Below are 9,916 nucleotides of genomic sequence, written 5' to 3' on the forward strand. Positions count from 1 at the left end.
CTTCCAGAGGACTTTGCCTAAGGCACACTATCACCCTTGGTAATAAATTATACAGCATGTTATTTAAAAGTCTCTAGCAATGGGATTGGTTTTTGTTTTTTTTTTAACCCAGTAGTCAGCTTTTCCTCTTCCTTTTTCTTGAAATGTTTTGTTTGAAGAATATCCTCCTGTGTACTTCATTCTTGTTATTTCTTACTCTCCCTCTATCTATCACAAGCGAGTCTCCAATGTCCAGCCATTACAGACCTTTGCCATGTTAACAATATCAATGAATGGATTCAGACATTTGTTATTGTTCCAATGGGTCAGGGGCCATTCAGAAATCTATACAAACAATCTGCAGGACAGAATCCAGAATGAGTAGTTTGTTTTAGTTTGTTTTTTGCCCCTTAGTCCCCAATGTAGTGATGCACTAAAGTTTCAGAAAACATATTTCAGTGTCCTTTCTGTATGTATCAGTGTGCAGACTGGTGCATTGCATGTTCAAAGCATGCTTTGTAAGAAATATGTCTCAATAAATTATATAGGGCTTAGTATTTGTAAAAATGCTTAAGACTGCAGTCCTAATGTGTTGTATACAACACATGGGACCACAAATCTTGATTTCAGATTTTGATTTAGAAACCCCCTGGGTACAATAAGATACAATAGACATACATTTAACTGGTGCACATTCAGCTTTAAGCGCCTGGCAGTTATATATATATATATATAGAGAGAGAGAGAGAGAGAGAGAGGTGAAAAGGGGGTGTCCAGGAAAAAAGACTTTGTCAATCCCACACACCACTGAACCCAGTGCTTTTACTATACACGATTTTGGCTTCAGGTGTGATCATTGGAACGTAACCCTTGCATTGGTTGTGAGCTTACTACTGTATATAATAGAACAAATCTGACTCAAATCTGAATGCCCCATCTTAACTTATTTGTGAATCCTAATAGACACTGGATGCACTGTCATCCTAGTACCCTCACAAGGGATCCAAACTTTCATTCACTGTGGATAACAGCTCATAACGTATCTTCTACTTTTGTCTGTTCATGACCGGTAGCTGACAATTATAAAACAATTAACAACCCCACCATGTGGTTCTTTGGCAGCAGAAGAAAATCCTATTCACAACTGGATTCAGAAGAATACTTTGATCTAACTAATTTCAGATTACTGAAAGTAATTAAGTAAGTAGTGCAGCTCTCTCAGTTGTCACTATTGAAGTGCAGCCAGAAGCTGCAAAAACATCAGTAGTACATATCATGTAAATGCATATGGGGCCTAGATTTGAGGCAGGTCTGAACAAAATGCCCTCTGGTGGAGCTTCACCTATCTTGGGATGGGAACCAAACAACTAGGAGCTGCCATTTAAATTACTATAGTGTTCTCTATAGTGTAATTCTGTGGCACAATGGGAAGATAAAATGGCCTACCTATGTGATGAGGTGAAGCAGTCTCCTGAAGCAGCAGATCCAGACTCTGAAAAGTGTGTCAGTTTCCTTTGTCTCATCCCTCCATGTCTGCCTGCTACCACCCCCTGCCTCCTCCATGCCCATTGCCACCCTCCTGTAGCTGCTCACTTTCCTCTAGCCTCCTTTTCCTCCCCTACTGCCTTGAACATGGGTAGGGTCTGTGGAGGAGGAAGTGGTGGTGGGTGCATGTTCTGTTTTGCCTGAAGTGGCAAAACATTCTGTCTGGCCTTGGGAGGCCAGGCAGGCCAGCCCTGTATACCTGAAAGAGCGTCTCCACCCCCATTGTTCTGCCCAGACACTGAGGTTCAGCACTGAGGGCCTTCTGGTGGATCCCTTACTGTGAGAAGCCAAGTTACAGGGAACCAGGCAGAGGGCCTTCTCAGTGGTGGCACCCATCCTGTGGAATGCCCTCCCATCAGAGGTCAAAGAAATAAACAACTATCTGACTCTTAGAAGACATCTGAAGGCAGCCCTGTTTAGGGAAGCTTTTAATATTTGATGAATTGTTGTATTTTAATATTTTGTTGGAAGCTGCCCAGAGTGGCTGGGGAAACCCAGCCAGATGGGCAGGATAGAAATAAATTGGTGGTGGTGTCGTCATCATCATCATCATCATCATCATCATCATGAGTGTTGAGTTTCTGGCAACTGCCCAAGAATGTTATCTGAGGGGTACATCTCTGCTAACCACACTTTCTTGAGCTGAAGCATACTGCAGAGAGACTACACAATAACTTTAGTTCAACTTCTGTTGCTAGTTATATGTTCTGAATCCAATTCAAAATATTAGTAGTCAACTTTCAAGCCCTTCAAAGCCTGCATGCCTAAAGGAGCATCTTCAAACATATGTTCCTACCCATTATTTAAGATCTTTAAGATTTCAAGGAGAGGCTGTGCCCTGTTTTTCATCTCTTATTCAAGAAAACATTTGTGAGGTGGAGAAAGGGGCAGCTTATTCTCTAACAAGCAAGTTGAGGATTTTAATTGTTGTTAACATATGGTTTAAGGGGGGGGGGGGGTGAGGATGAAGGCAATAGTAAAGGCATAACATTTTAATAGACAATCATTATGACATAGCACATAAAGCTGCAAAGACATAAGACATTGAAATGTCACCATGATCTCTTGTAGGTGGCTGAAAGCTCTGGTATATTTTTATCATTTATAATATAAAGTCATGACATAATTAACTAAAAGAAATTCTGCCTCATTGTTGACCGGAAAGTTGGGATGACATACAGTATTTCTGTATTTCTGTAACAAATTGTAAAAAACAGCAATTTGAATCTGTATAGATGATAGATTTAAATTGGTATTTTTACAGTATTTTGTAATAAAAGTATGTGTGTATACTTAACAGTTTTTTTCTTTTTAACTGGGTTTTATAAACAAGAATAATGTTATACAAGCAAGTATACCAAGTTTTCTCATGTCATTTGTATCGTATTTTTCCATGTATAAGACGCCTCCATGTATAAGACGTCTCCTATTTTGGGGGACTCCAAAATAAGAGTCCACCCCTCAGCACTACCCGTGTATAAGACGAGCCCCATTTTTTTGGTAAAAAGAAACCCTAGTCTTATACACAGAAAAATACGGTACATCACAAAAATAGCATAATTAATGTGGAAAAATATCTACAACATATGTTTCACTATTAGTGGTCAATGTACAAGTTCTTGGCTCATGAACTGGTTTAAACAATTAGGAAGTGGGGAAAGGGGGGAGGGGGAAATGGTAAGTGGGGTGGGGTTAGGTGGTTATGCTTCTATTCTTCTACTTAGTTTGGGGGGGGTGTCAGCGTTACTTATATGGGTTCAATTACTATTCACTTGTTGTATTTCCTTGGTGGTGAGAGAAGTTGGGGTGGCTTAGGGTATGGTTGGTTGTCTTTGGTTGGTTGTAGTGAGAACTGTTTTTGTGTGTGATTAGGGTATGAGTGTGTATTATTGAATCAGGTTAGCCAGATTGATGTGTATGCTGTCAGCGGATTCTTGTTGTTGACTTGTTGGGCTGTGCACATGATAAAGGGGGCCATACAGGGGTGACTTAACAGTTTTCCAAGTATGGATCAACTCATTAACTGCTCAGGAATCCCAATAAGCAGGGGTGTTCAAGAGGGGCGGAGGGGGCGATCTGCCCCGGGCACCACTTGGGGGGTGACAAGATGGCCCGCTGCCTCCCCCTAGCTGTAGAGCAGCCAAGGGCTTGCACGCAGTTAGTATGGGCGCTGCTTGTGTGGTGTATGTACGGGCTGCCGCTCGCGCACGCCATCCATACAAGCATCCGTACGGGCTGCCTCTCGCATGGCAACTATATGGGCTGCCGCGCGTGCGCAGTCCATATGGGTGTTGCGTGTGTGCCTCCAGGCGGTTCGCTCCGCCCTTCAGCGTCCCTCCCCAGGTGCCAGAGAGTGTTCCTCTGCCACTGCCGATAAGGCCCATTTAGGCAGACCTTGGGCTCTTCCTTATGTCCTTTGGAAACCCACCACATTCCACATCCGTTTAGTGCATTGTTTGTGCTCCGTAGCCCTCCATGGTTCCATACCACTGCTAGTTGTCAACTGATCTCACATTCCATTGTAACAGGACCACACATCCATCTCACTTGCTTTTTGGATCTTTCCTCATGTGCCTCGATTTGGACACCCATCCCTCATCATCAAGCCATAAAACTGATAATGCCAATTTCTGTCACTGTTTTTGGTGGAAACTAGGGAAAAACATGTTCTGCTTCTGCTTCTTTTATCCCAGTATTTCCATAGGACTGTTTGATTACTGCTGAGCTCTGACTAAACATTGTTGCTAGCAGTGCATTTCAGTGATGCACCTTCTTTCTATCTTGCCTTACTAGCAACACTATACTGTATGAAGGCTTGTCTTTCCCAGAGCAGCTGTGATGGATGCCTCATCTGCTTCTGAACCTTCCCTTCCTGAGGCTCTGATGGGGCATGAAAGTCAGGCACAGGGGAGGGAAAGAGAGACAAAATAAGTTCTGTGCTCCAGTTCATCTCTCGCTCCCTTGCTAAAGCTGAAATCTGAGCCCCACTTACATGGAAAAAGGCTCCACTGAATTTAATAGATATATGCTTGTCCACAAGCTGTTTTGTGGACAAAATACATAAGTAGACATATGCTTGTCCACAAGGTATTTGGGTAGTGGTGGGGGCTGTGGGTGACTCTGCCCTACTCTGCTGTAAGTCCGCTTGCCCAGGGGAACCACTGGGGATGAGAGAGAGAGAGAGAGAGAGAGAGAGAGAGAGAGAGAGAGAGAGATGTGGATGAGCATGCATAGTGCATGCATATTTTCAGGGACACTGGAAGTGAAGCTTGTAAGTGTGCTCTCACCCCTCTACATAATTTTAATTGTAAACCCCAGAACATGGATAAAATGGTAGCTTTCTTATGGAGCGAGGTCTACAGCTATTCAAACTTGTTTAAGTCATAGCTATAAGCCGAGCTGTAAGATACACTCATTGTATGGTTTGAAGCAATTTATTATTATTTCATATATTCATGGGCAGAAACCCATGAACCTAAACATAAATGCATGCATATCTCTGAATCTTTGTACCATTTGTTTCAAAAGACATATAATGACATCAAAGAAAGTATTGTGGATAATTAACAATAAAATTGTGAGAATAAGCTATCAATACACTTCTATTTCATACTTAAAGACATAACCTGATTCCTGGGGACACTATGAATCCTTGAATCAAGAGGCATTGTACAGGTTCTGTGCCAGAATCCCAGGAGAAACAATATGGCATCACATGGAAAGTGAGTGAAATTGTAATGAAAGGAAATAGTTGGAGGCATGTGGTCATCCTTGTCAGATACAGCAACATGGCCAGCAGCTGTATGAAAGAGTCAATTTAAAGAATCGCTTCAGGGAACCTTGCCAGGAGCTTAAGCCTGCATTTGAAGATTCCGCCTGCACTGAGATCAAAGAAGAGGAAAACACCAACAAAACACTATGAGGTAAAACATTGTTTACAAAGTGTGCTTACTGTGTGGAGAAGGGATGTAAGGAGCACAGGGAATATTAACCTGCTAATGTACCACACGATTTGCATGCTTTCTATTTATAATGCAAGTGATCCAAATGTAGGGGGAGAAATTGGAATCGGATCACATTGAAAGGTATGTCTACCTAATCTGCATTTTCTGAAACAATACACAACCCAAAACATTCTTAGGAATTCACACTTCTCAAAATATTGTGGTGCCATTCTTCAGCCTGGTAATGTGTAAAAAGATGTGTTTACTAGGGTTAAATGTACATACAAATGCATGCATTAGTGAAAATGACATACAAACATGCATTATATTAGGACAAACTTATTTGCAAAAAAAAATGTGTATATTAGGAGAAACTGCATGTGCACAGGAACTTATTAGGAAAACTTTAAAATGCTAGCTCAGAGCCAGCCCAATACATTTTCCCACTTCAGGCACAACAGAAAATGTCACTGCCTCTGCACCCACCAACTTCCTCCTTTGCCTCTGGCTCTGTCCACAACTAGCATGTGGCCTTCAGAAGGTTAGCCATAGTGCCGAAAAAGATTCCCCTCCCCTGCTCTGTTAAGTATAATTGGTTTAATTCACACTGAAACAGAAATGCCTGTGTATTGTTGAAAAGTGTTTAACGCAGAGATCCCATAAAAGCTTTAGGAAAGCAAGAAGAGCTCTCTCTGAGATTTTTGCAGGTTGATAATTAACTGTTGATTGTTCTCTACTCTAAACTGAATATAACCTTTGAACGATGTGATGAAGGTATTGAATTGCAATTTCTCCATTTTGAAATTGAATTGCCTTTGTAATAAAAACACGGAGGCCTAATTTGAATAGTAGGGTGCTTGGTATCTGGTGGGCAGGGCTTGTGTCTTCTGCTCCGGAATCACCCCCTCCCTTCAGTGTGTGTCTCATTATGTTCAGCTAAAATGGCAGTTAAGAGGGACCAACTGCCTCTTCATGTTTCTTGCCTCAGACTTGCCTCATGATGTTGTTTTAGTTTCTCTCAGACATTGTGTTATATGTTTTCTCTCAGTTTATTATTAAAGCTTATTTCCATTTACGTGAGCCACTTATTTTTCTCAAAGAAAAAGAAACTGCTGAAGAATGGTGGAATATCCTAAACTTGGGTGAGTGAGGGGATATTCTCAGTTTGCTAGGAGGACTGATTTTGTTCATCATCCCCCACCTCCACAACAGCCTTTGAGTTCTTTGTTCCCAAGATCCATGGGAGGAGGGTGTAGATGAAACACTTCAGGAAACAGCTCCAGGCTAATGGACGCTTGAACGGGGTGAGACAGAGTTATGATTTCAATCCTGTTTAACATTATTTCTAAGAAGATGCAGAGCCTATGCTGGGCAGCACAAGACATTGCATGGATATTTTGGATGCATCTTTGATGCTTTTGTTATGTTTTTGAAGAAAGTTCTACAAGTAAAGGTCTGATTTAAACTTATAGTCCTTGACAATGTTTCCATTCCAAAAGGAACAGTTTTCATGCATCCAGTCAATTCAAACTGCACAATATTAATATCTGCAATATGCTCTAGGAAATGTCACTCCACAACATGTGGGCCACTACAGAGAACTCTCCCTCCCGTTGCCACCAGCAGAATCTGTGCTTGCTGTAGGTCAGCTAGGAGGGTCTAATAATATTCCAGAAGGACATGAAGGTATACTATCAAAACACCAAATAAAAAGTAGCTTACCCAGTAAAAAATAAATATGTTTTGTATTCAGCAGAATCTGTTGAATACATTATGAAAATAAGCCATAGAAATTAAAATTGATTATTACAGATCTGTTACTAGATTCTTCAACATAAAAGGAACTGGGGGGAAACATGTCACATTCACATATCATTCTATACATTTTGCATGCTGGATAAGCTGTTAAAATGTTTTCCACCCCCAGAATATTTTGTTCTCATTTAGACCTATTTATATTTCACTTCTGCATATATAAGAGGAATTTCTATAAACTACATACAGCAACAAAGACATTTGTCTTCTAATCCATGCCAAAGAAGAGTGCTGCTCATATATCATGTGCAAACAGTTAAGCTTTCATCAATGGAACAACAGTAACTTCAGTCATATGAGCCAAAACATCAAAATGATATCCAGATCTTACTCAACAAATCTGGCATTCATTGAATCACTATGTATTCATTTGAGGTGGGATTCGCCATATCAGTGTCATTCCCTCTATTAAGGATGTTCAGAGACTACTGTGGATTCTTATGTAGCCAAAACAGAACCACTCACATGCAAAAGGAAAGTACCACCAGATTCCGGGGAACCCTAAGTTTTGTAGAAATATAACATTTCTTTTTTTAAAAAAAAAACAAAACCAATGTGGCACAAAAACAACAGTCTAGTGGCCATGCTCAGCACCCACAGAATGTTGAACTTCTGTTGAAAATGAAAAAAAAAAAGAAAATGGGTGTGGAGACCAGAATGCCCCCTTAATTATAGCGTATAGCTGGCTGAAACATAAACAGTAGTAGTCCTGTCAGAAGATGGATACACTGCAAAACTATGCTACAAGCTCCACTTATATGTGTACTAAAACCAACGTATGAAATGATTGCAGGAAATAGTTAATCACTTATCTTTTTTTCCAGGAATAAGAAACAACTTGCCACCACCTCAATTTCTCATCTCAAATAAACATAGTTTCTACGAATAATTTCTGGACTTCTGTCTAGAAAGGTATGAAACAATCAGCACTTACTAAGGAGTATCACCAGAGTATGCTTCCATCATGTTCAGAGTAGGGGCATGAATTGTGACCACAGACTGACAAATCTGTCATTACACATCATCAAGCTTGAACATGTTACAGCTAATTATGACAAGACTGACCCTATCACTGCTGCCACGCTTGCTTGGGACACATTGTCTGAAATCTACCTTCCCATGCTCAGGGAATAAGCCATTTTTTAAAAATATGTTGCTATGGGCCAGTACTGATACTAATGATCCTTCTCCTTCTGTGATACTACCTGCTGTTAGTCTGGTAAAACTGGCCCAGTAACTACCAAAATGACCAGGAGCACAGCAGGCAGAAGGTACCCTGGAGGGTATAACAGAGATGAGGCCAGAAAAAGAAGATTTTATTGATAAAGTAAGACAGAAGCTATTTTCTAGGTAAAGTAAAACCTAACATTATTGAAGGCTGCATAGGTGGAAAGGGAGTAAGAAGTGAGTTGATGGCGAGTCCAAGGCAGCTTCACAGTTAGGTATGGAGGTGAAAGGGTTTTTTTAGTGGAATTATACATGGGATAAAACAGTTCTAATGTGATCAAGTGTTTGTTGCATCAGGCCTCTGTATGCAGGCCTCAGTAGCTTGTATGAAACACCCACTTATGTCGGAGGGACTTACACTAGAATAGGCCCTATTCTCCCAATCAAATTCTGGACCCAATCTAACACTATTTCTTTTTTATGTTATCTGGGGCTGGAGCTGATAGTTTTTCATGGCACGTATCTGAGAAAGACCTGTATACAACCCAATGTATGCTATCCACCACTGCAGACACGAGAATTCACAAAAAGAGCCTCTCATCAACATGCTGAAATTTATGCTGCCACCAATGAGAAACCAGCCACCCCTTCTCAAAGATTTTCCCTGTCTCCAGAGCAAAGATGGGGAGATTAGCTGCCTGAAGCTCATTCTCTATTCAACTGATGAGATTTTGTGGAGAAGATCAATTCTTTGCTCGCTGTGTTTTTCAGTTGTTACCATAGCAGTGAAACTGGAGTAATGAGACCTGGTGTGCTGGCAACTAAAGATGAAGCAAAACACGCCATTCTCCTTTCTCTTCCTTTATGCCTCTTTATGCTCACATTAGGGGATTTCCCCTTCTCCCCTACCCCCCATTTCTTTCCTTTAGAAACCTTAAGTCAGTATTCTCTATAAAACATTCACATATAAGTAGGTGCATTTTCAGAGATTCAGAATTCAGGGGTACTGCTGGCAAGCCCACACTTAGAAAATTTGTCACACCAGGAAATATATTAAAAATGGTGTCTAAAACAACCACCATTTCTGAATTTCAGAGTGGGTGGGTTGCGACCTCTCTTTCCTCCAACCTATCTGGTTCTGCAAGCAACTTTGCATTTTCTTATTCTGACAATTGTGGCAGCTGCCACCAACTGCAATCCCTGCATAGTTACGCTGCATACTTATTCTACATAGTTATTCAGCATTTTTCCATGCATCTTAGCCCCGGATCTTGTCAGGCTGCAGTTTTTCAGCCACCCATTCTTCACCTCTCATCTCAATGTATCGTTGATCAACTATTTAATCCCTCATATAGCTGCTCCTAAACTTTGACTGCTGCCAAATCCAGTGCTGCCTGAGGTGAAGGGCTAAGGTGCATGGAAGGGCTAAGGTACATTGGGCAAGGGCATACAACCTTACTTCTTCT

The 9,916-nt window shown here is 41.1% G+C and overlaps 1 long non-coding RNA gene across 3 annotated transcripts; it reads left to right on the forward strand.

Annotated features, from left to right (window-relative positions):
• The first annotated feature begins 6,358 nt into the window (after positions 1-6,358).
• LOC308595370 lies at positions 6,359-9,290 on the forward strand. Of its 3 annotated transcripts, XR_014012015.1 has the most exons (3): positions 6,359-6,610; positions 7,032-7,154; positions 8,108-9,290. It is a non-coding gene; the product is annotated as an uncharacterized lncRNA (long non-coding RNA). The 3 variants fall into 3 exon arrangements; XR_014012014.1 differs by lacking the exon at positions 7,032-7,154 and having other exon boundaries at positions 6,359-6,772; XR_014012016.1 differs by lacking the exon at positions 7,032-7,154.
• Positions 9,291-9,916: the final 626 nt, after the last annotated feature.

The sequence above is a fragment of the Podarcis bocagei genome (assembly GCF_964188305.1).
Source record: "Podarcis bocagei genome assembly, chromosome: 9".
In the NCBI taxonomy this organism is placed as follows: Eukaryota; Metazoa; Chordata; class Lepidosauria; order Squamata; family Lacertidae; genus Podarcis; species Podarcis bocagei.